Source organism: Lontra canadensis, unplaced genomic scaffold (assembly GCF_010015895.1).
Source record: "Lontra canadensis isolate GAN:19392208 unplaced genomic scaffold, GSC_riverotter_1.0 scaffold11, whole genome shotgun sequence".
NCBI classification, from domain to species: Eukaryota; Metazoa; Chordata; class Mammalia; order Carnivora; family Mustelidae; genus Lontra; species Lontra canadensis.
The window spans coordinates 21,956,011-21,982,535 of NW_022631005.1; the positions used below are offsets into that span (position 1 = coordinate 21,956,011).

The following is a 26,525-nucleotide window of genomic DNA, read 5'->3' on the forward strand; positions in this document are numbered from 1 at the left end:
GTTGAAAGAATTCATTTGGTTTTGAAAAAATTCAACAAAGTCACACTTTTCAGCATTTATATAATGATCTGTAAACATAGAATGAGCAAGGCCTGACAGGATGAAGGAAGAATGGGTTTTGCATTCTTCAATGGAAGTGCTTGCCAGTGGAGCACTGTTTGAGGCACTATTTACTCACTGTTGCCCCAGTGTGGCCACTCTCCAGATAGCACATGGCCGAATGTACTCCCATTTACTGGAGTCAAGGGAGAATAAGGCCAAAGAAGGCTGGTCCCTGAATTACTTAGTTCCTAAAAACCATCCTCTAATTTATGAGCAATATTTTAAGTCGAGTATATCTTAACTAGATATTAGGGTTAGGGTCAAGGTCAAGTCACATACCTTAACTATGGACAGCTTTGTGTATGTCAGTCTTACCTGCCTAAGGAGTTTTTAAAAAAATACAGTGGGAGAGGATATAGTCACCAAAGCACTGAGCACATGACCTGTCCCCAGAAATAGGTCACTATGCATAATGATATTTTCATTTTAACTGAGGACCAGGAGCTGGTCCTATAGGTACTTGGTGCATAGCAAATGTGGCCAGGGGGCCATCTTCCCGCCCCCGACAGCCACACCCAGCTCATCCCATCCTCTGCTCAGCTCAAGGGCAGCAAACAGCAGACCAGGTGCAGATGGGACTCCCTCCTGTCAGGCATGGCTTGCTTCTGGTAGGTAGAGAAGTGGACCAGCTCACATGCACATGACGTGTTCCCTTGGTTCCTTGCTGTCAGCCTCTCCTTTCTGTCACCCTGGTCTGAATATTTAGCTCCTGGGAAAACTTGGGTTTGCAGATTTCTCTTGATATTTCAAAGTGTATTTCTGTGTTGCCTTTGTTCTCCATCCGTGGGACAGAGATGAAGGCAGGAAAATTCTCCTACTCTGAAAGCAGCCAAAAGAAATATCCAGAAATATCTGAATTCAGAAATATCTGAAGTTTTGCAGTTTTCATTGATCGGTTAACTTGGTCTTGGATGTATGGTCTTGCTGATCTCCTTGGGGGAGGGGCCTGTTGCCATGATTCTCAAATGTCTTTGCCCGAGGTGGAATTGCGCCACCTTTGCCAGGATCCAGGCTAAGTAATCTGTGCCATTTCAGTCTCAGGAGCTTTTGTTTCCTAAAAGGTTTCCGTAGAGCTCTGGAGGATGGGAATGAAAATGGCAGCCTCCCAATCTCTGGCCCTGTAGGTGCTGAGAGCTCTGGACCCCACTCCTCAGTGCACCCTCAGAGAAAAGCTGTGAATTCTCCCTTCTTCTTTTTCTCCAGCTGCACTCCATGCTCACCCAGCATGTGACTGAGTGTTTCTATCACAGGAACATGGCCCCATTTGGAGTTTCCAAACCCAGCAGTTTCCTGCCATTTGCTTCCGTGCCAGGAAGGCAGGGGTCTCCACAGATCTGCCACTTGTGGAAACTCTGCTTGAAGAGCAGTGGCCTGACTATGCATCAGATCATGGTTTAAGGTAAGTCCAAGCTGAGAATTGACTCCTTGGCTCTGTTTCTGGAGCCAGCTTCCCTGCTCCAATACCTGGGAGCTCTGCCACCCTCAATCACCCCTGGGCTTTTTGACCCTGCAGGTCCTGAGACCACACTGTCCTTGCGAGGGCTATATCCCCACTGAGGCTCTGGAGCGACATCCCTTAGTGGAGCAGACTTCTAAAAATTCCAATTTTGTGCTCTGCTGCTCTTCCACTTGCCAGGAGCCAGCCCTTCCCTCCATGGTCTATCTTCCTGTAGGTTGCCTTGGATCCACTTCTCTGCACATCCTACCTTCTGGAAAGTGGTCAATTTTCTGTTCCTAGAATTGCTGCTCTTGTTCTCTTCTACGTCCTATTGAGTTTGTAGGTTTTCAGAATGGTTTGATAACTAGCAAAACTCCTGGGACAGGATGATACTTAGATCTCCTACACCTCTGCCATCTTGCTCCTCCCTCCACACATAGTGTTTTATTCTATCCTTTTCCTTACTTTTCTGAAGGGAAAATGGAGTGGTGACTGGAGCTTGGTTTCTGATTGGAAGGAATGGGAGATGAGATTTGAAAGAGCAGTGTTCATGCTGATGTGGTGCTCTGTGCCCAGTGAGTGAGGGTTTGAAGCTTGGAATTGGAAGCGTTGGTGTTCAGGAAGGATATGGTCTGAGTTTCCTCCACACAGAATCGCTCAGCTTGTCTGCCTAAATAGACCGGTTTCTGCCTTTTGAAGGGCAGTTTGAAGGTGGCTCAAAACCTTCGGGCACTGGAGGAATGATCTGGAAGGGACACCTCAGTGGAACAATGTAGACAAACCCAGGGAATTCTAGAAACAATGAACACATTTCTGAGACTGAAGTTTGCTTCTCTGTGAGTAGCATTGCACTGGGGTGGAAAGCAGTCTCTGGGTCTTAGGATAGTCACCATGTCAGCAGGTGTGAATCTGGCAGGGCTAGTCAGATCAGAGAGCTGGGAGACTGTGAGGCCATGGTGGTGGGCCTTTGCTGTTGATGCACAGGCCAGCTTGTTCCAAGGACAGGGCTCTGCTTCCTGGCCAGGCTTCCTGCTGCAGATGTGATAGGAAATTTGCCTCCTGTTGGGTTCTCCAGCCCTCATCTCAGCAGGGGGCTTGGTGGGAAGTAACCCACAGACAGCATTATGGATTCTTGCCCAGTATGCCTCTTTCTTCCTTAGATGAGGCACCGCAGGTGTCCTCTGCCTGGTGTCTGTGAATTCAGCGAGCAGAAGCTCTTCTTCTAGAGCCACACCCATGAGAAATCCTCTACTTTCCTGTGCTGTGTGCAAGAGGCTGGTTTTCATTTGGAACTGAAATCTCAGCTCCCACCATGAGGCATACATAAAGCCTGATTAGAGATACTTCTTTTGTAAATGATCATAAACTTCTATTTCAAGTGATTAATTGAGAAAAGGATTTTAGTTATGAACAAGATTTTAGCTAGTTATAAATATAAAATTTAAGACCCCATCAAAGATACCACTCTTTCTTCTTATAATTTCTCTTCTCAGAGAAATAAGAGCTGGTGGATGAAATCCTCTTTTTTTTTCCCCCAATATGCACAATATTGACTAGATTGAGTTATAAATTCTTCATTATTTTAGGAAATAATGTTTATTAAAAATTTTATTTTTATTTCATGTAGAACAGATTTAAATTTAATCACCTCACTTTTGTTTGGCCTCGATCCATACAATCATTTTCTTTATTTGAGATACTGATATGATGAAAAATATGATGACATAATACAGAATTATACTTACATTTCTAGACTGAATTTCTTGATCCTATTTTATATTCTTTTTGGCATCATATTTGATTTAATTTGTTATGTACAATTTTTTTATGCTTTTAAGTGATACTGATTTTGTTTTATTTTTAATCTTATTTTGTTACTATGAGCTTCTCAAGAAGAATTTTTAAGCTTTTAAAAAAATTCTATATAACCTGGAAGAGTTTCAATAGCCTAGCATTTGTCCTTTAATGTTTAAATCACCTATTGGTAAGGCATTCTGGGTTTTATGTGGCTCAGGGAAATAAGTTTAAAGTTTTTGTTCAAATAATAGAGACATTTAAAGTTATAAAATATTATTCTGAGTTTAATTTGGCTATTCATAAGTTTTAATAAGAATAATTGCATTCCTATTTTCACTTTCAAAGTCCCGTACCAATCCAGATTATATTTCCTACTGATGTGAATTATTTGAGATTTCTAAAAAAATTCCAATAAGATATCTTGGGGAATTTGTTGTTCATCTGTTACTATTGCTCAGCTTAGTAAAATTTGGCCAGAGAATATTGGCACTAAAATTTTGTGATGTAGATTTTTCTCTATAGCTTACCATTTTATTTGTATCAAAGTTCTATGAGTATTAAAAATAATATTTGTACATTTTTATAAGGTTTTATGTAAAATCTACATTATTGATTATGTCATTCACATATCTATATTATCCTTTTGTTTAAATTGTTTGCAAATGACTGAAAGATGTGTGTTAAAATCAATTACTAAGAACCTGTTTTTGCTGTACATCATAAACAATACATTTATCCATTAGAAAACTTTTTATCCAATTCCATTATTTTGGCTTTAAGTCTTCTTCATCGGGCATAATATTGATGCTCATTCGTTCATTACTGATGCATATATGTGCCTATTCTTCCTCTTCCACACCAGCCCATAAAACCAGAGACTAAATTATTGCTTTATGATGAAATGTCAAATTAAACACTTGTATAGATGTGAGTAGCTACTTTTTTTCCACTACAAGGAAAGCTACACTGTTATGATGAGAAGTTTGATTGTAAGTAAGGAATCAAGCAAAGGGAGTTAACTAAAATAACCCAGTACTTAATGATATTCTGTTAAGGAAGGCAATGCATCAGCCTTTGTATTGAATGACTCAGAAAGGGAGAATCTTTATAGTTTACAGGCTATGATTGTCTTGTTAGGGTCCATAATCAAAGGAGCGAGACTGATACAAAGCAAAGGTCAAGCAAAGCTTTATTTCGTGCCAAGCATCGAGAATCAAACTGACCGGTCAGGGCCGTCTCTTGCAAAGAGGCAATCCCTCCCAGCCTCACAGACTAACTTTTATAGAGTAAAGGCCATGTGGTTGAGCCTGGCCACACACAGGTGGCCAATGAGATTACAATACTGCACAGTCATGTTAGGTCACACACGGGAGGCCAATTGAATTACAATTCACCCTAGCAGATATAAGCGTGCCCCACTGATTGGCTGTCTCTACCTGGCCTGACCCACCCTTGTATCTGAGCTTTGCAAGTAAGTTCCTCTGGGAGGGGCAGGGTCAATCTAAGTTTACTGAATAGGGTCAATCTAAGTTTACTGCATAAACAACAAAATGGCTCCCTCTGATTAAGTAGGCCCTTATAGTCTTTCTTTCTTTTTTTAATCACTCTGTTTAATTTTCTCTTTTTACATGTTAAAAGTTTGAGTCTTATAAATAACATACTATAAGTTTCTGACTCAATATGAAATAAATTCTTATGGAGTGGGCTGCAGACACTGGTTGCCTATGTCTGAGGACTCACTTCTCCAAGTAGAAGGCTGGGTTCTAGCTTTCATTGGCCATAAAATATGGCTGACCTCAATGCCCTCTGACTGCGGCCACTCACTTTCTTCTTTTTTAATGTAGACTAGTAATTTAATAATAATTATTTTGTAATTGTAATCTTTTAAAATATAGATTTATTTTATAATCATAATCTTTTTTAATATGGACAAAAAATTTAATAATTATTATTTTTAATTGCTGTAAAACAGATTGCAGCTATATAGAATGTAAGTTTCTTACTTTGGCACAATATCATCAGGTATATGGTTATGACACAGTTTCTATCAGAGTATTCTGATTATTCTATTCAGACACTTGGGTCTCAAAAAAAAAAAAAAAGAGTAAAAACACATTTAGATTATAGTATAATGATGCCAGATAAGATACCCATTTTTGCGTGTGTGTGATTAGTTTGGAGGAAGCATTGTTACATTGTGCTAAAGTTGTCCTATCATGTTGATTGTTACAAACCAAATTACCTGGAATACCACTTTTCTTCTATAAGACGAAGGATTACAGTGGCTGACCCTCCACTCCAATCACATATACACAACCCCCTACACGGAGTCCTGCATCCCACAATGAGGGCAAGCTGGGAGTGAGTATATTTTCTGTCATTCTGTGTACAGCACTGGAATACTCCTTTCAGAAGAACTAGAGAGCTTAACTCTTGCTGCTCATCTATTGCCCTTGCCCCAGCACCCAGCTTCTGAACTCAGAGGCATGAGATTCTGCTAGTTATCTATGGGACTTTGAACTTACCCATGATGTCTTAACTTTGCCCAGCCCTCCCTCATTCTGGTCTCACCTATACTATATCTTGCAAAGATTCTACAAAATTTCTGGTATGTGGCTGGTACTTGTCCTCTATTTCCAATGTGGTATAAATATTTCCCTATGGATGGAGGGAATGGGAGAGGTGGTAGGGAAAGTAGTCAAATGAGCAAGGCCAGTTTGTCCTGTTATATTAAAATTGGTCATTTAGTTACTTCAGACTGTTTAATTAATTAACCATATTAACCTTTTAATGAATTGCTATGTAATAGTTAAAGTGTATTGGGCTGAGACTAAGGATAAATAGACCTGTTAAAAAACCTACTACATGAACTTACAATCAACCAGAGCTTCAGGTTCATTACCTGAAATATGAGATAAAAAGGGTTTTGATCTCTAAAGTTCCTTTCACTTATCTTAATTAATGACTATGTGTTTTTTTAGTGACACTAGTTTTTAATACTGCATTTAACTACAACATTTCACTAGGACTACATTTCATTGCAGTTTGATTATTATGAGTTAACCCTGACAGGGATGTAAAAGTCTGATCCTAAATAAGAATGAGTGTCATTGCCTCTGAATTTTGAGCAGACTGTAGTCATAACAAACGATGTCTATGCACCCACTTTATATATCTATCACGTGATAATCATTCATTTATGTTACTTGGTACTGTAGATACTTTAAGGGCCATTTCTCCTGGCTGTTATTGATGAAAAATATTATGCTCCATTACTCAGCATTTAGAACTAATGACTGCTCCTCTCAGCTTGTTGTCAACCAGCTTCCTCTTTTATCTCCAGAACACTTATGATGGCAAAAGGCATCTTTTGAAAGATTTTAAAGTCAGGAGAGGTCATGTTCATGAAGTCCCTGTTCCTTGTCAATTCTTCAACATAATATTTAGTCATGTGAGAGTTTTCCCACCTGGAAGATCCAGTTCACTAAGGAAATAGCAAACAACACTGCTGCTTATAAAAATGAGGTAATACTTGTGCTTTCCTAGAAGTCTAGTTAATTTCATTGCTTCATGCCATGATAAGTCATGCAAAATTGTCAGATCTAGAAAATTTTGGGGGGGATTGGTGTATATATAATGACAAAATCAATTATATTAATGAAATTGACCAGCTAATTTTTCAAATATCTTAATTATCTAATATTCAAAGAGGACTTTTTTTTAAAATTGTGGTTTGAAATACATTTGGCTCTTGGAAAGGATCATAGGTGTTACCTTGTACTCCATCCCAACCAGCCCATTGAGTTCTTTTAATATAGCCATGGCAGGTGGCCATCAGCCTTTGTTAAGCATGTCTCATTATAAAGAAATCTCTATTACGAATATAAATATTTCTTTTTTTGAACATGTTTTTAAAAAGTTAAGTTTACTAATTTCCTCTTGTTTTTACCAGTTGGTCCTAATTTTTCACCTACACCCTCATCCTCAAGCTTATCCTCCTCCTCTGTATCTCCATTGAGAAAGGAAAGCTTTTCCTCTTTCACTCACAGGTGTAGTCATCTGACAATAATTGACAAGTCAATTATTGGATACATAATGTGTGTGTATATATTTAATACCTACTATATATTAGGTATAATACCAGATACTAAAGTAAAATAGTGATTATGGTAAAAATGGTAGCATCCCTCAGAGAATTTCCTGGCTAGGAGTAATGTGGACTAAATAAACTGTTCATTTTAATATATGGTCAGTGTTTCCAATCTTTGATTATGAATTTTGGGAAATACCTTTGCATAGAATAACCTTATATGTGTTCAACCCTCCCACCCCACAAATTAATAATTTTGATGTTATATTGCATTTTAAAAGTACTTTAAATATAATATTGCATTGTATCTATAGAGTACTTAAAGGAATAACAATGATAAACCCTGTTCATCATAATTGAAAGTACAACTTCAATAGTACTTTAATGTGTATTGTTACCTTGGCTTCATTTTTAAGGAAAGGAAACTGATTCATCCAAGTGACTCATTCAGAGTCACAGAATTGATGAGTGAAATAACTAGATCCAATACTCAGCTCTCTAACTCAGACCTCTGCTGAATATTAGCAATTGGGAAAGAATCTTTGCATTTGCATGGGGAAAGGTACCCTCTTTTTTTGAATCAATCCTATCCAGTGACACTAAGTAGCGCAAAAGGCAAGCAGCTCCAACAGCAGAATGGGCATTTAAAAAGGACTTCTTATAGATTCATATTTAAAAATAGGAATCTTTATAACAAAAATTATTTTAATTCATGCTCAAATAGTAGTGATATGGTTATTAGAAACATGTATCAAAATTTTAGATGTGAATAATTTGAAATATGTTTAAAGAAACAAAAACATTTCATTAGATAGCTCTGGAAATAAGTATTGAGGACATCTACATTTACAATTCCAGTGGACTCCAGGGTTCAGCCAGTCAGATAAGCCTACTGCAAATAAATTGCAAAGATAGCTATGAAGTACGTACCCCAAAAATCACAGAACATTTGGACTTCATAACTCTCAGAAAGTTATCTTGACTCATTTTGAGAGTGAGTGGTATCTGGTACCTATAGATTGTCCTGAAACGTCAATCAATGACAGAAGAGGCAGGGGTTAAGTCAGTGAGTCCTAGGTTATTCTTCTGTACAGAGTTCTTTTATTCAATTTTTGCTGTTAAAGATTGATTGACTGATTTGAGAGAGAGAGAGAGAGGGAGAGACACAAGAGGGCAGGGGAAGAGAATTTCTACGTAGACAACCTGATGAGCATGGAGTCAGTCCCTGCAGGGCTGGATCCCAGGACCCTGAGATTATGACCTGAGCTGAAACCAAGAGTCCAGTGCTCAACCAACTGAGCCACCCAGGCAGTCTGAATTTTTGCTGTTAATGAATGCAAGTGACCAAGAAAATTAAACACACACACACAAACACACACACACACACAACTATATAGCTATATAGACTCTTCTCCTGCCATGGAAACTTGCTTAGAACCTTAGAAATAAAGGCATTTAAGTTTCCCTTTCTTAGGCTGAAAAATAACAGAGAGAATTTATATTTAATTGAGAAGGCTTAATCATCACCATTTCTAGTTAACATCAAAATTACACAATATGTAACACACACACACACACACACACACACACACACACACACAGATACTTTAAATGAATTTCTAATTCCAGAAGTGAGAAAGTCCAGAATTCCCTTAACATTTTCATGGATCCATTGATTCTTTAAAGTTCATGTTGGCAAGTGCATTTCAATTTACAAGTGACTGTGAAATAGTCATAAAAAAACAAGTACACTATTTACCCTCAGAGCCTTATTTCAGATATTTTCCACAATAGATAATAATATGACACTTAAGGCAAGGCAATTTTAGAAAACTTGAGAGAACCAATATCACTTGTTGGATAAAACAAATAATTGAAAGTTATAGAAAACAATAGATACATAATTCATTCACTTTATATAATTCAACAAAGAATATTTAAAATCCAATTTCTTTCCTTGTAAGTCAGGCAAATGCATCTGATTTCCTTTACTCACCCTTTACATAATTCTGACTTTAAAACTGAGGGTAAGAGGAAGATGGAGAGAGTTAAGGTTGAAGAAGGAAAGTTTTCTGAATTTTCATAAATAAGTATGTAATAAGGTATGTGGCAATCTGTGGTATAACTTTCTCACTTCAAATATTGCATAGACATGTTATACTCCCTTGCATATTGTAAATGCTTTTTTCCCCATTCCCCAACCCTGCTCCCTTCTGGCAATCACCAGTTTGTTCTTCATTGTTATGAGTATATTTCTGTTTTTAGTTTGTTTGTTCATTTGTTTTATTTTTTAAAATTCTGCATAAAAGTTAAATCATATGGTATTTGTCTTTCTCTATCTGACTATTCACTTAGAATAATACCCACTAGGTACATTGATGATGTTACAAATGGCAAGATCTCATTCTTTTTTATGGCTCAGTAATATCACATTGTGTGTGTGTGTGTGTGTATATGTATGTATATATGTGTGTATATATACATATATGTATATATGTATATGTGTGTATATATACATATATATGTATATATGTGTATACTATATACATACAAATATATAGTGGTATGTATTATATATATACACATACCACCTCTTTTTTAAGTTTTTAATTTTAATTCCAGTTATTGTTAACACACAGCATTATATTAGTTTCAGGTATATAATATGGTGATTCAACAATTCTATATATTACTCAGGGAATGTGATGATAAGTGTACTCTTTAATCTCCATCACCTATTTTACCCATCTCCCTACTCATCTCCCCTCTGGTTAACCATCAGTGTGTTCTCTATTCTGAAGAGTCTCTTTCTTGGTTTCTCTTTCTGTCTTCTTCTTTCCTTTGCTTGTTTTGTTTCTTAACTTCCAATTAGGAGTGAAGTCTTATGGTATTTGTCTTTCTCTGACTGAGTTATTTTACTTAGCATTATACCCTCTAAATCCATCCATGTTGTTGCAAATGGCAAAATTGCATTCTTTTTTTATGGCTGAATAATATTCCAGTCTGTGTGTCTGGTGTGTGTATGTATGTGTGCATCATAGCTTCTTTATCTGTTCAACTACCAATGGACACTTGAGCTATTTCCATAATTCGGTTATTATAAATAATGTTGCAATAAACATAGGGGGACCCTTTATTGGATATGTCATTTGGAAATATCTTTTCCCATTCCATAGGCTGATGTTTGGTTTTGTTAACTGTTTCATTCACTGTGCAAAAGATTTTATTTTGATGTAGTCCTAATGGTTTATTTTCGCTTTTATTTACTAGCCTCAGGAGATATATCTAGAAAAAGGTTGCAGTAGCCAATGTCACAGAAATTACTGCCTAGGCTCTCTTCTAGAATTTTTGTGGTTTCAGGTATCACAATTAGGTCCTTAATCCATTTTGAATTTATTTTTATGCATGATGTAAGAATGTGGTATAGTTTCATTCTTTTTCATGTTGCTGTCCAGTTTTGTTTCCAACATAATTTGTCGAATGTCTTTTTCCTATTGGATATTCTTTTCTACTGTGTTGAATATTCATTGACCATATAATTGTGGGTTCATTTCTGGGTTTTCTATTCTGTTTTGTTGATCTATGTGCTATTTTTGTGCCAGTACCATACTGCTTTGATTACCACAGCTTTGTAATATAACTTGAGGTCTAGAATTGTGATACCTCCAGTTGTTTTTTGTTTTTTTCTTTTTCAGGATTGCTTTGACTATTTGGAGTCTTTTGCAGCTCCATACACATTTTGGACTGTTTGTTCTAGTTCTGTGAAAACTGCTGGTGGCATTTTGATAGGGATTGCATTAAATCTGAAGATTGTTTTGGGTAGTATAGACATTTTAGTAATACTTGTTTTTCCAATCCATGAGCATGAAATGTCTATTTATTGTGTGTCATCTTTAATTTCTTTAATTAATATTTTATAGTTTTCAGAGTATAGGTCTTTCACCTCTTTGGTACTTTATTCCTAGGTATTGTTATTTTTAGTACTATTGTAAATGGGATTGTTTTCTTAATTTCTCTTTCTCCTACTTCATTATTAGTATATAGAAACGTAATGGATTTCTGTACATTGATTTATATCCTGCGACTTTACTGAACTCATTTATGAGTTCTAGTAGTTTTTTGGTGGAGTCTTTAGGGATTTCTATATATATATAGTATCATGTCATCTGCAAATAGTGAAAGCTTTACTTCCTCTTTGCCAATTTGGATGTCTTTTATTTCTTTTTATTGTCTGATTCCTGTAGCAATGTTGAATAAAAGTGGTAAGAGTGGGTATCCTTTTCTTGTTCTTTACCTTAGGGAAAAGCTCTCACTTTTTCCCCATTAAGTAAGATGTTTGCTGTGGGTTTTTCATATACAGCCTTTATTATGTTGAGCTATGTTCCCTCTAAACCTACTTTGTTGAATGTTTTTATCACAAATGGATGTTGTAATTTGTCAAATACTCATTCTGCATCTATTGAAATTGTCATATGGTTTTTATCCTTTCTCTTATTGATGTGATGCATTGTGATGATTGATTTGTGACTATTAAATCATACTTGCATCCCAGATCTAAATCCCACTCGATCATGGTGAATGACTTTTTTTTTTTTTTACTGTTTTGTTGGATTCAGTTTGCTAGTATTTTGTTTTATTAGGATAATGCCTCATAGAATGAACCAGGAACTTTTCCTTCCTTTCTATTTTTTGGAATAGTTTGATTATTTAAACATTTGGTAGAGTTCATCTATGAAGCCATCTGGTCCTGGCCTTTTGTTTGTTAGGAATTTTTTTTATTACAACTTTTTCTTTACTCATTTATCAATTGATGGACACTTGGGTTGCTTCCATATCTTGACTATTATAAATAATGCCACAATGAACATAGATATACATGTATTTTTTTCAAATTTGTTTTTGTTTTCTTTGGGTAAGTAGTGGAACTACTGGATTGTATGGTATTTCTGTTTTTAACTTTTTCAAAAAACTCCATACTTCTTTCTATGGTGGTTGTACCAATTTACCAACAGTGCATGAAGATTTCCTTTGCTCTACATCCTTGCCAAGACATTTCTTGTCTTTTTGAAACTATCATTCTGACTGGTATGGGGTGGTATCTCATTGTGGTTTTGTTTTGTACTTCCCTTATTATTAGTGATAGAGAACACCTTTTCATAACAGAACACCTGTTTCTGTTAGACATTTGTATATATTCATAAAAAAAAGTCTATTCAGGTTCCCTGCCTATTTTTAACTGGATTATTTGGTTTTGTTTGGTGTTGGGTTATATGAGTTCTTTATCTATTTTGCATATTAACTGCAATTCAGAGAAGTAATGCTTGAATTAACAATACTGAACAGGAGAATAAATTAATTGGTTATATTTCTAACCGTACTGGATGAATTTATGTTATGTAGATACTTCATTTTATGTATTAATATATATAATATTATTTTAAGTTATATACATGTACATTTAATTTTTCCCCTTCAGATTGTTAATCAAATGTCATCTTCTCAGTGAGTGGCCTTCTTCTATGGCCTTCTGTGTAAAAGGATAATACCCTTCTATCAAAAAATATAATCATTTCTCTCTATTGCTATAAATTTTTCCCATAATACTTATCACTATGTGTTTTATATATTTACCCCATTTAGTATTTGTCTCTAACAATAAAAAATAAGTTTGACAAAGCAGACCTTCTATCTACTCCATGTATATCTCCTGTGCTCCTGGTACAGTACCTGTTACATGGTGAGTACTCATAAATGCAAGCTATAGAAACCAGTAATGTCACCACTGAGTTCAGAAAACTTCCTCGTTAACAAGATTTATGTAAGCAAGGACTTTGATTTTACTTAGATTGTTGAAGATTAAATGGAGTTCTTTGTTTATTGTCATTTAGCATAACAATGAGCAGACTAAACTCATCGTTTCATCTCTCCTTGATTATAAGCAGCTATTGACTGATGACGATCTTGAATGCAGGTAGATTTGCTTTTCCTATTGAGGGTACTGGAAGTTTCTGCTGGACTCTTCATAGATACAAAATGACAAGTTCTTTTCTGCTCAGTGAGGCTAGCCAGTCTGGACAGGAGAAAGATAATTTGAATAAAGCTGTATAGACCAGATATGCTGAGAAAGATGAATAATGCACAACTCATCAGAAATGTGGGATATAGTGTAAAGAAAAATCTAACATTCTCCTTCATGATTTAGCTTCATTTAAAAGCAGTTCATCCTAGTACTAACCATAGATTTAATGTGCATGCATTTAAATTTTCAAAGCCTTTGCAAACTGTTACCACATCTTATTTGTGTAACTTGTATAACTAAGTTCTTGCAAGTTTTCTTCTGTCATACCACTAACTCTGGACCTGACTCCCTTATAGTCTCTAATGCATTGAAGGTACAGATTATGTCTTCATTTATGTGCCACTTAATTATAATATATTTTAAAATTCTTTATTTAAATTCAGTTTAGTTAACATACACTGTATTATTAGTTACCAGGGTAAAATTTAGTGATTCATCAGTTGCATATAACACCCAGTGTCATCTAGTGTCTTCCTTAATGCCCATCACCCAATTACCCCTTCCCCATAACCTCCCCTCCAATAACCCTCAGTTTGTTTCCTAGAGTTCCATGTTTCTTTTAGTGTGGCCCCCTCTTATTTTTCATCTGATTTTTATCTTTCCTTCCTTTTCTCTATATTCATCTGTTTTTATTTCTTAAAATTCCACATATGAGTGAAATCATATGATATTTGTCTTCTGACTGATTTATTTCACTTAGCATAATACCTTCTGCTTCCATCCATGTCATTGCAAATGGCAAGATTTCATTCTTTTTGATGGCTGAGTAATATTAGTTTTATGTAATACATTATATAGCCTTTTTATGTGTAATTTACATTATATGAAATATATATAAGTATACATATATATACACAGAAATATATATACACATATATGTACATATATATAAACTATTTCAGTGGTATTGTTGATTTATTGTTTCTTAGACTAGGAATTGGTAAATCAGTTCTTTCTGTATACTTCCAGAGACACAAAGAGACATACTTTTTTATTTCATTCTGTTATGTATAAATTTAATATTGACAACCAAACAAATCTATTCAACTAAAAATTATTGATAGAGGTTATGAAAGTTATGACTTATTCTCGTTTGTCAATCACAAGGTCTTACTGAAAATCTAAAAAGTCTTAGCACAATATTAGATAATTGGAATACTTTTTTGATACTACAAATTTTATATGCCTTCAAGAAATATATAGTTAGTGACCACTTTTAACTTGACCAATGAACTACCCCCTAAAAGTCAGAGGCCTGTCTACCAAAACAGAAATGTATGCTTAATGTGTAGAAATGCTTCCAATTTGGGAGTTAATATTGCTTCATGTGCTAAAATTCAATTCATTCTGCTAATATGCCTAGTGTTAACTCTTTTGCCTTATGAAATTATAATTTAAATTATTGCCATAAAGAAAGAAATGCAAGTACTTTATTTTTTTTTAAATTCTAATATGAATATAGTTGACACACAATGTTGAACTAGTTCAGGGATACAACATAGCAATTCATCTTCTCTATTTGTTATGGTGCATTCACCATAAGTGTATCTACCACCTATCTACTATATTATATCTATTAGATAATATATAGTGTAACACAATAGTTTTATATCTACTATATAACACTATTGCAATATTATTGACTGTATTCCCTATACTATGCCTTTCATTCCTGTGATTTATTCCTTCTGTAACTAGAAGCCTGTATCTCCCACTCCCCTTCACCCACTTTTCCCATTTCTCCATCTCTTCCCCTCTGGGAATCATCCGTTTGTTCACTGTGTTTATAAGTCTGATTTTGCTTTTTGTTTGTGTGTTTATTCATTTTTTTTTAATTCCACATATGAGTTAAATTATGTGGAATTCTATGTGAAATAAGTCAGATTGAGAAAAAAAAAATGCAAGTACTTTAACATGCATTCCTCCAACCCAGATTTTATCATTAAAATTCCATGAAGTGTCTTTAAGAGCCTACCAGTCATCTTAAATACTAACTGTTTATTGCTGTTAGCTTCTTGGGAAGAAATCCAATGGGGCATTGCTGATTTTTTTTCTAGGGCATGTCATTGAAAAGACTTTGAAGATAGGTCCAAATGAGGGCCTACAAGGGCAACTTGTTCCTTATTTTCAAAATTTATTTCACTGAGCACAGACTGGTCCCTAGGTCAGATGATTGACTAGAGTTTTTTCCCACTCTGGCTTATGTACCTGGCAGGCTGCCACCAACACCCTCTTAAACACATAATGGAAAATTTTAAAAGAGATGGTCCTGTCTTTGAGTCCTAATTTTCAGGTTGGTAATCAGATGCTCATCTCCACAAGCTTTCACCAACATCGTCTGTTCATTCCAGCTGTACAAAGAGTATTGAATTCTCTCAGTGAAGACATTTGACTTGGCTGTTTGGTGACATGCAGCAATGAATGATGCTTAAGAAATTGTAAAAGTTTTCATTGTGAGCCAGTATGTGTTCTGTTTAGTATATTAAAGGATCATAAAACAGAGTGTTGGGTGGTCAGACCAGCCAGTGTCCAAGCTGACATAAATTGCCAGATATTTCACAGCTTTGTACTTATAGCTGGCCTATTTTCAAAGTTGCTTTACTCAGGACTACTGTAATTGCAATACAAAGGGAATGAAATGTCTTTATAGTGAAGTTCTAGTTCAGCCAGTTAGACTAATCCCAGCCCAAAGACAAGAGATCCCTTTGGAGATAGGCTACCTAAGAAGAGGTAGAAAGCAACCCAAGGGGAGAAGCTCAACCTGGATGATAAGCCCTTCTAATAGATGTCACACAGGGCTACACAGTCACATGCATATCACAGCATATAAGAGAATGTATGTTTATGAAAAAAAGAAAAAGAAAATATGTGCTTCTGTAATGCAACAATTTGCATAAATCCATTAACAAAAGAAATAGAAATATCAAAACAGAAAAACTTAATTATGTATATTTGGAATATATTGACATATGTACTAGATCTTACCATTGAATAATTATACAGAGAGAAGCAAAGAACTTCTTATAATTTGCATATCAACTTTACTTTCAGGAAACAACTCATTTACTCTAAGCTATATACAATAAAACCTAGATGTCAAAGAAGGTAAAGACCAGGGCTAACACTTCCAGAGTTACACAAAGTCACTAAGTCACAAGCTTTAGCCTACTTGCTCTGATTGTCACCTTACTAGAAATGGAATGACCTTTAATATCATGGTTTCAGTTTCACTAGAGTTCTTATAAATATTATATATAATTTGTTAAACATGTTTATTTTAATGTAAATATTTAGCAGTCTATATATAGTATATTCAATATTTTGTATAATGAATTTATCAAAATTTTATCTCATTACATGTATAAAAGGCTGAGTTATAGAACATTTCCCATTTTGCCTACCTCCCAACCCCCCACCTCTGATAACTACCAGTTCATTCTCTATATCTATGAGTTCAGGGTTGTTGTTTATTTTTTTTAATATCTTTTAAGTTTTAATAATTTTTAAAAAGATTTTTATTTATTTATTTGACAGAGAGAGACACACAGAGAGAGGGAACAAAAGCAGGGAGGAGCAGGGGAGGGAGAAGCAGACTTCCCACTGAGCAGGGAGCCCAATGTGGGCCTGGATCTCAGGACCCTGGGATCATGAACCCAGCCGAAGGCAGCTGCCCAACGACTGAGCCACCCAGGTGCCCAATAATGTTTTTGGTAGAAAAATTTTTCTCTCCATCCCCAGGTTCTTGAATTTTCTATTTAATATCTGTCTCATTAGCAACAACTGTTATCACAGAGTGATGTCATATTGACTCTGACAGACCTTTCATACTTTTCTTGCTCTGAGGTGGCCATAAATGTATAGACTGACAACTGATAATGGGGAGAATAAGATGGAGTAAGCATTGCTAACAGAGTTATTTAAAATAGAGCTGGGAGGATGCTGAAGATATGAGGCTTATACATGTCTCCTATTTCAAATTCTCAGACTTGTTGAACTCAGCTAAAAGGCAGGGCCTCTGCTGCATATTATAATGGACAGATAATTAACTATCTGACCATGTTGATTTTTTTTAATGTGACATTTTATTAACTAAGCCCATTTACAAAAAAATTATATATGTGGCTTACTTACCCTATCACATAAAGTACTACAGCTAGTAATAGGAAAATATCGATATACTTTTTTTAGAATTAGTGTCTAGTAAAGGAAAAATATGGATTAAGGATAATAGACTAATCCTATCACTCTATCACTTCTCTCTCCTAATTACCCATTAAAATGATTATAGATAAATGTTTAAAAGACTAAGTCCTAACAGTGAGAGTAAAAAAAAAAAGAGAATCATTGGTGAACATATAGTTTCAGTAAATTCTGGGATATGGATAGCATAACAATGGCTAATAGGAAAAGAGAATAAGCAGGAGCCAGGAACAAGATGTAGTGAAAGAAAAAGCAAATCTGACAGTAAGATATCAGAGATACTTGGTTTGCAGGTAGCATATTAGAGATCCATGAGAAAGGGAGGGCAAAGCAAGAAATTAATTCAAAGTATCTGTGGGGTAAACATCCCAGTTTTTTCTTCGTATTCCCCTCCCATATATTTATAATGTAGAGACTACTCCCAAGAAAAATCTGTGGGGCTTTTTCCTGAAAAAATAAAATTACCTGTTTGGGAATTAATGGTCATTAGGACTGGTTTTGGTGCTCTCCTCTTTCTGGTATGTGCATGACACACAGGTTGGTCAGATTCCCATCCTCCTACCTTAAAAGGGAAGGCTGCATTTTATACACATAAAGCCTTTCTAGTCTTTTTGTGGTATATGAGAGGAAACTGAAAGTCACAGATACAAAAGAAGAGGAAACCACTGCAACTTCCTGGGAAAATCAACCCCAAAACAAGGATTACTCTTTCTATACACTTGACTAAAATCTTGAAAAAATAAGATAAGACACAATTTTAAGTTTGAAATGCATTACTAGCATCCCCTCTTCATCTCTTTCATAAGTGTAGACAGCCAAGAAAACAAAAAACCAATCCCTGATTCATAGTTTTTGCCAATTTCTGAGGTATATATGCTCCTGCCATTGGAGATTTTAAACTATCATTGTGACATTTTTTAACACAAAGTTGGGAATTACATCATTAGATAGTATTCAAAATACAGAAATAATACATATAAATAACCTCAATAGTATCAATAATGGTAAAATGTACTAAAATACTTAAGTGATGAGTTTTTAATATATTTCACTTGTTTATCTAATTTAATGTTTAATAATGATCATGTTTAAGAACCAGCTCACAAAAGTCTGAATAATTTAACAATTGGATTTATGAACAATTACAAACCAGCTCCCACACATCACTGCATCTTAAAAACTTTACCCCTGTTGGTCACGCTTCCAGGATTGTTCTTTCCCCAGCACTTTCAATATATTGTTCACCTTCCATTTTTTAATAAGGTCTACTCTGATTACTATTTAATACTGCAATCTGATAACCCCTTGAATACTCTCTTCTACTTACTGTACTCCACTTATTCTTTCTATGTAATTTCCCACCTTGAATATATTATGGTTTTTATTTATTGGTTTTATTTATATTTTCACCTCTCTATTGTATCTGAAGTAGAAGCTCAATGAGGGTAGGGATCTCTGTTCATCTTCTCAGGATTTTGGCCAATAATCTTAAACAGATATTCGACTTATAGTTTCAACTCATGTTACTTCTGCAGTGAATGCTTAAAAATCCCAAACACTCCCATAGGCCACTTAAATCATACTTCCTGTCTGTCTTTGAGTCTGTTTGACAATGGGCCTTGTCTGTTCTGTCAAAACAAATGGTTGAAAATGTTTAAAACTCAATCAAATTATTTTTATGAACTTACAATGAGAATAAAATGTGGAGTATTTCACTATATTAAACTGACTCTTCTTGGGGAGATTGTATGTCGGACAGCTCTGGGTCATGTCAACACAATCTGTGCTTTCATAGATAGCCGTTAAAATGAATACAACCATAATATGTAATTGTAATCAGATTTATCTTCCAAACACAAGACAATTGATAATTCTTACATGTACAAAATTATTCTTTTTTTTAAGATTTTACTTACTTATTTGAGAAAGAGAGACAGAAATAGTGAGAGAGAGCATGAGGAGGAGAAGGAGAAGCAGACTTCCACCAACCAGGGAAGCTGACACATGAAACTATCCCAGAACCCTGAGATCATGACCTGTGCCAAAGACAGATGCTTAACCAATTGAGCCACTCTCCCCACAATTACTATTATCAAAGTTGCTAACTGCTTGATGAGATGTGGTCAGAGGCAATGAATATGCATTCATACAACCGGGTTGGTTCTGTATTAAAATTTGGAGCTAATATATTCTTTACAAAACCATTATAGTGTGGGTTGTGGGGGAGTGTGAATCCTACCACCTGTTTATTAAGAATGTTTTTTAATGCATAAATATTAATCATTACTCATTTACCATAGAGTTTAATGAGCTTTTTTGTTAGAAAGCATCACTTAATTGGTTTAAAAAAAACCTTAAATATCTTCAGGAGACTGAAAGTCAACATAGTCAGATAATTAAGCTTACAGTTTACTTGAGCAGTATACACTGTACATTGATAATTTGTTTATTTTAATTGATAAGTTTTTCTTCCAAAAAATGTACAATTCAATAATTTTTAGTGTATGTACAAGATTGTGCAACTAACATCACTATGGAATACCAGAATATTTTCATTAACACCAAAGCAAACCCTGTACCCAACAGTAGCCACTCTCTATTCCTCCCTTCTCTTAGTCCCTGGCAAGCACCAATGTACTTCCTGTCACTACTGATTGGCCTGTTTTGGACATGTCATGTGAACTGAATTACAGAATATATGGCATTTTATGTCTGACTTTTTTAATTTAGCAGAATGTCTTCAAGGTTCATCCACATTGCAACATGTGTCATTACTTCGTTTCCCTCCTACCCCCCTTTTAGGAAGCTTTATAGAGATACAATTTACATACCAGACAATTCACAAATTTAAAGTGTAAAATTCAATGACTCTTAGCAAATATACACAGTTGACTATCATCACCAAATCAATTCTAGAACATTTCAATTGTTTCAAAAAGAAGCTCTACTCTCCTTAACCATAACTCTACAATCTCCCAGTCACCCTCAAACAGTCTTAAACAACTACTAATATATTCAGGTGATCCTTTGCTAGGTGAATAACAACTGTTATGTCCTCTTACTGAATTTATCCCTTTATCATTATGTAATGTCCTTCTTTGTCTCTTGTTACCACCTTCATTTTGAAGTTTATCATAGTGTCCCCGGGTAGTGTCCTTTGAAGCACAAAAAGTTTCTTCTTAGAGGAAAAGCCTTCAGCTGTTCACATTTGAGTATGTTAACTACAGATTTGTCACATATGGCCTATATCAGGTTGAGGTATTTACCTTCGGAATGCAATTTGTTGAAAGTTTTTATCAAGAATGGATGTCATTTTGTTGAATGCCTTTCTACACCTATTGAGATGATCATACTATTTTTTTTCCTTCATTTTGTTAATATGGCATATCACATTGATTAATTTGCAGATGTTGAACCATCCTTGCATTCCTGAAATAAATCTCAGTTGATCATGGTGAATGATCCTTTTATTGTTTTGTTGGATTTGGTTTGCTAATATTTTGTTGAGAATTTTTGCATCTATGTTTATCAGGTATACTGGTCTGTAATTTTCTTGTAGTGTCTTGTTTGGATATCTTGGTGTTGCTGTCCTCATAGAATAAATTTGGAAGCATTCTTTCCTCTTCTATTTTTTGGAATATTTTGAGAAGAATACATATTAAATCTTCTTTAAATGTTTGATAGTATCCACCTGTGTAGCCATCTGGTCCTGGACCAAATGTTTTGGGTGTTTTTTTATTGTGATTTAGTTTATTGCTGGTAATTGGTCTGTTCAGATTCTTTATTTCTTCATGATTCAGTGTTGGAAGATTGTATTGTTGGTTATGAATTCCCTCCTTTCCATTTCTTCTTTTGTTTATTTTTTTCCTTCTCTCTTTTTTTCTTGATGAGTCTGGCTAAAGGTTCATCAATTTTATTCATCTTTTCAAAGAATGAGCTATTGGTTTCATTGATCTAATTGAGGTTTTTGGTCTCTATTTTATTTATTTCTACTCTGATCTTTATTATTACCCTTCCTTCTATTAACTTTGGACTTGTTCGCTCTACTTTTTCCAGCTCCTTTAGTTGTCGGTTTAGATTGAAATTTTTCTCATTTCTTGAGGGAAGTCTGAATTCCTATAAACTTCCCTTTTAAAACTGCTTTTGGTGTGTCCCAAAGATTTTGAACCACGGTGTTTTCATTTTCATTTGTCTCCAGGTATTTTTTATTTCCTCTATGATTTCTTTGTTGACTCCTTGGTTATTTAGTAGCTTATTATTTAGGTTCTATGTGTTTATGTTTTTCCAGGTTATTTTCTTGTGATGATCTCTAGTTTCATACTGTTGTGATTGGAAAAGATATTTGATATGATTTCAGTCTTCTTAAATTTATTTTATTTTATTTTATTTAAAGATTTTATTTATTTATTTGACAGAGAGAGAAAGATCATAAGTAGGCAGAGAGGCAGGCAGAGAGAGAGGGGGAACAGGCTCCCCGCTGAGCAGAGAGCCCAATGTGGGGCTCAATCCCAGGACCCTGAGATCATGACCTGAGCTGAAGGTAGAGGCTTAACCCACTGAGCCACCCAGGTGCTCCAGTCTTCTTAAATTTATTAAGATTTGTTTTGTGGCCTAATATGTGATATACCCTGAAGAATGTTCCATGTGCGCCTGAAAAGAAGTGTATTTTGCTGTTTTTGGATAGAATGTTCTGCAAATATCTGTTAAGTTCATGTGGCATAATGTGTCATTTAAGGCTGATTCTTCCTTAATAATTTTTGATCTGAATGATCTACCCACTGATGTAAAAGAGATGTTAAATTCCCCTAGTATTACTGTATTACTGTCAATTTCTCTTTTTATACCTGTTAATATTTGCTTTATTCATTTAGTTGATCCATTACTGGGTGAATAGATATTATAGTTGTTAAATCCTCTTGCTGAATTTATCCCTTTATCATTATGTAGTATTCATCACTTCACTTTCATTCTGTATGTGTCTTATCATCTGAAGTAACTCTCTTGTAGGCAATATATATATGGATCTCCTCTTTTTATCCATTTAGCCACTGTATGTGTTTTGATTAGAGAATTCAGTCCATTCACATTGAAAGTAATTATGGGTAGATATGTGCTTATTATCATTTTGTTTATAGTTTTTGGCTGTTTTTGTAGTTACTTTCTGTTTCTTTCTTTTTCTTTTCTTTTGCTTTGTTGCTTGATGACTTTCTTTAATGGTATCCTTATAATTCTTTTTCAATATCTTTTGTATACTTACCATAGGTTTTTGGTTTGTGGTTACAATAAGGCTTACTTATAACAACTTACATCTATAACAGTCTATTTTAAGTTGATAAGAGCTTAAGATTTTTACCCCAGTCTAAAGCTGAACATTTTTACTCTTTCCTCCTCAATTTTATATTTTTGATGTTTATGTCACTTTTGTTATACTTTAATCATGTGTTTTAATTGTTGTAGTCATATTTTTACTACTTTTGTCTTTTAACTTCCATATTGGCTTTATAAGTGATTAACTTATTATCTTTACTATATGTTTACCTTTCCAGTAATATTCTTTTCTATGTATTCTTGTTACTAATTAGGGCCCTTTTTCTTTTCAGCTTAGAGAAGTCTCTTTAACATTTCTCCTAAGGCTGGTTTAGTAGTGATGAACTCATTTATTTTATTTTTTTTTATTTAATTTAATTTATTTTTTTTTTCAGTGATCCAAAATTCATTGTTTAGGCCCCACACCCAGTACTCCATGCAATACATGCCCTCCTTAATACCCACCACTGGGCTCACCCAACCCCCTCCCACCCCCCTTTCCTCTTTAGCTTTTGGTTGTGTGGAAAACTCTTTGTCTTTCCTTTAGTCTGAATGATAAGTTTGTCAGGTAAAGTACTCTTGGTTGAAAGTTTGTTTTTCTTTCAGCAGTTTAAATATATGATGCCACTGCTTCTGGCTTGCAAAGTTTCTGCTGAAAAATCTGCTTGTAGTCTTATGGAATTCCCTTGCACATGACAAGCTGTTCTTCTCTTGCTCCTTTAAAATTTTCTCCTTGTCTTTAACTTTTGATATTTTACTTATGATATATCTTGATGGGGTCTCTTTGAGTTCATCTTATTTGGAACTCTGCACACTTCCTGGATCTGGATGTGTTTCATTTTCCAGGTTAGGGACGTTTATAGCCCCTATTTCTTCAAAGAGTATTTCTGCCCCTTCCTCTCTCTTTTCCTTCTGGAGCCTTATAATATGAATGTTAAACAGTTTGATGCTGTCCCTTATGTTATCTTCACTTTTCTTCATTGTTTTTTTTGTGTTTTGGGGGGGAGCTGTTGTTGTTTTGGGGGTTTTTTGTGGGTTTGGGCTTTTTTTGTTTGCTTGTTTGTTTTCTTGCTCTGGTGTGTTTCACTGATTTGTCTTTAAGTTGACTGATTCTTTCTTCTGCCTTTTCTAGTCTGCTGTTGAAACTCTCTAGGTATTTCTTAGTTATTTTATGTATTCTTCAGCTATGTGACTTCTATTTGGTACTTCCTTATATTTTCCAAATTTTTGTTGAATTTCTCACTGAGGTCATCCATTTTTCTCTCTAATTTGGTAAGCATCTTTGAATTCTTTATCAGGTAAATTATTTATCTCCATTTCATTGAGGGTTTTTAGGGTTTTGTTGTATTGTTGTTTAGTTGTTGTTATTATTTTCTAGAGTTTTATCCTGTCCTTTGGTTTGGAACATATTTCTTTGTTTTTTGTTTTTTGGGTTTTTTTCTTGACTCTGTGTTGGTATCTATACAGTAGATGAAACAGCCACCCCTCCTGGTCTTGAATGAGTAGCCTCATGTAGGAGATGAACCTTGTTGCTTAACCCTTCTCATTTTTGGTTGTCTTTCAAACCTTTGTGCTTTTCCAAGCAGCCTATTACATTTTCAGTAGCTCCCAGTATTTGAGGATGTGCCAAGTCCTGTCAGTGTCCTAAAGAAGATCTCAGAAACTAAATTCAGGTTGGCTGGAAATCGGACCCTCAGAAATCAGCCTTTAAAAGTATTCAGATATATACAGTCCTGCGGAACCACAGGGATAACCTGTGCTGGGCATGAGAGCCAGGAACTCTGAGATATTCCCCTGGGAAGCAGTCACAAAAGTCAGGGCTACAGAGAAGTATAGAAGTTCTTTTCTTGGACATACCATTGATCTGGAGTAAGGAAAAGGGAGAGCACCAGCATGACACCCCCAGCCTACGTTCCTTAATACTAGTCAGTAGACCCCTAAATGTTTGACAAGACTGAAGCCTACTCCTTAGACTGAAGCTCTAGGATAAGCAAAGAATCCTCTTTCAAGAAAGACTAGGCAGAGGGGTGCCTCAGGCTGCTATCTGTGCAGTACCCTAGGATGATAGTCTTCTAAGAACCATCTCTCCGATTTCCACAGTGCTGTGGGACCCAGGTATGTAAGCCCTGCTTGCTACAGGTGGTAAAGGGCCATCCTGTGGGTAGCAGCTGCAAAAATTAGGGTACCAGATGTGTGTAAAGCTTCCCTTCTAGAAAACACTAGTACTCTACAGCAAGGAACAGGGTGAGCAAAAAAATGACACTTACCCTCTGAGGTCTCTGGAAAGGATTATAGTCACCCGTAAGTATGTTTTTAATTAGAAGACTGCCCCTTAAGCCACAACCATGATAATTACCTAATAGGTTTCCGTCACAGAAAGACTTCCTGTGTCTGCTGCCTCTTGGTGTACCCTGGGGGTGGTTGTTTTAGGACTCCTTCTCTATTGTTTATGGTTCTATAGGACCCATAAGCAAAAGCCCCACTTGCCACCAGAGCCAGATTTGGAGGTGTTCCCAGAGAGCAGTCATAAAAATCAGGATTGCTAGACAGGGACATGAGCTCCTATTTGGGTGACACCAGTTTTTCCTGTCCCATGGGACCAGGAACATAAGCTTCCCTGGCCTCCAGAGCCAGGCAATCAACAGGTATCTCCTCGGCAGCAGCTACAAAAAGCAGGGCTCCCTTCTGGAAGACACTGGTGTGCTAGAGCACAGGAAAGGGAGAGTGCAAAGATGGTACCTGCCAGTCTCTGTCCCAGAGTATATTCCAGCAGTCTTCTAGATGTGTGTGTTAAATGTACACTTACCCTCAGGGAAACACTTTAATATAAGCAGTGGAAATTCCTTCACTTCGAGTCTGAGCATGATCAGCTGTCTCTGAGCTGGAATCTAGGCACATGAGTCCTTTAAGAGCCATTTCTCAGATCATGAGTCTTGTGGGTCTAGGGACATGAGCCCCATATGTTTCTAAAGTTAGATTTTTGGGGGAGGTTGCACTCATCTCTCAGGTGCATGTCTTAAAAGTTGCGGTGCCTGATGTAGGGTTCAAGTGCTTTACTCCTCAGGGAGCAGATCCAGGTTTTAAGTTCCCTCCCAGGTGTGCATCCCTGCTCCTGGGATGGGGTTTATGGCAAGACTGTGTCTCAGCCTCTCTTACCCATTTCAGTGATGTTTTCTACTCCTTTGCTTAGTGTGTAGTCATCACTCAGCCAGCCTTTACATTTTTTTAAAGAGGAAATTATTCCATATGTAGCTGTAGACTCATTGTGTCCATAGGAGAAGGTGAGTTCAGGATCTTCCGACATTATCATGTTGAACTGAAACCCCTAAAATGTTTTTTGTTAATTGAATTATATATATATATTTGACACATAATGTTATATTAATTTCAGGTGTAGGACATAGTGATTCCACAAGTCTGTTCATTATTCCTAAAAGGTTTTAATTTTGATGAATATATTTTGTCCATTCTTTTATTACTTCAGATTTTAGTGTTATATCTGAGAAACCATT

General features: G+C 35.6%; 1 long non-coding RNA gene across 2 annotated transcripts in view; it reads left to right on the forward strand.

The window, feature by feature from the left end:
• Positions 1 to 4,776: 4,776 nt before the first annotated feature.
• Positions 4,777 to 26,525, forward strand: part of LOC116866945 — a 30,369-nt gene continuing 8,620 nt past the window's right edge. The window contains exons 1-2 of one of the 2 annotated variants that reach the window (XR_004382517.1): positions 4,777 to 4,808; positions 6,681 to 6,862. This is a non-coding gene — a long non-coding RNA (uncharacterized LOC116866945). Of the gene's footprint in view, positions 4,809 to 5,659; positions 5,699 to 6,680; positions 6,863 to 26,525 lie in introns of those variants that run through there. The other variant, XR_004382518.1, reaches the window with a different exon arrangement.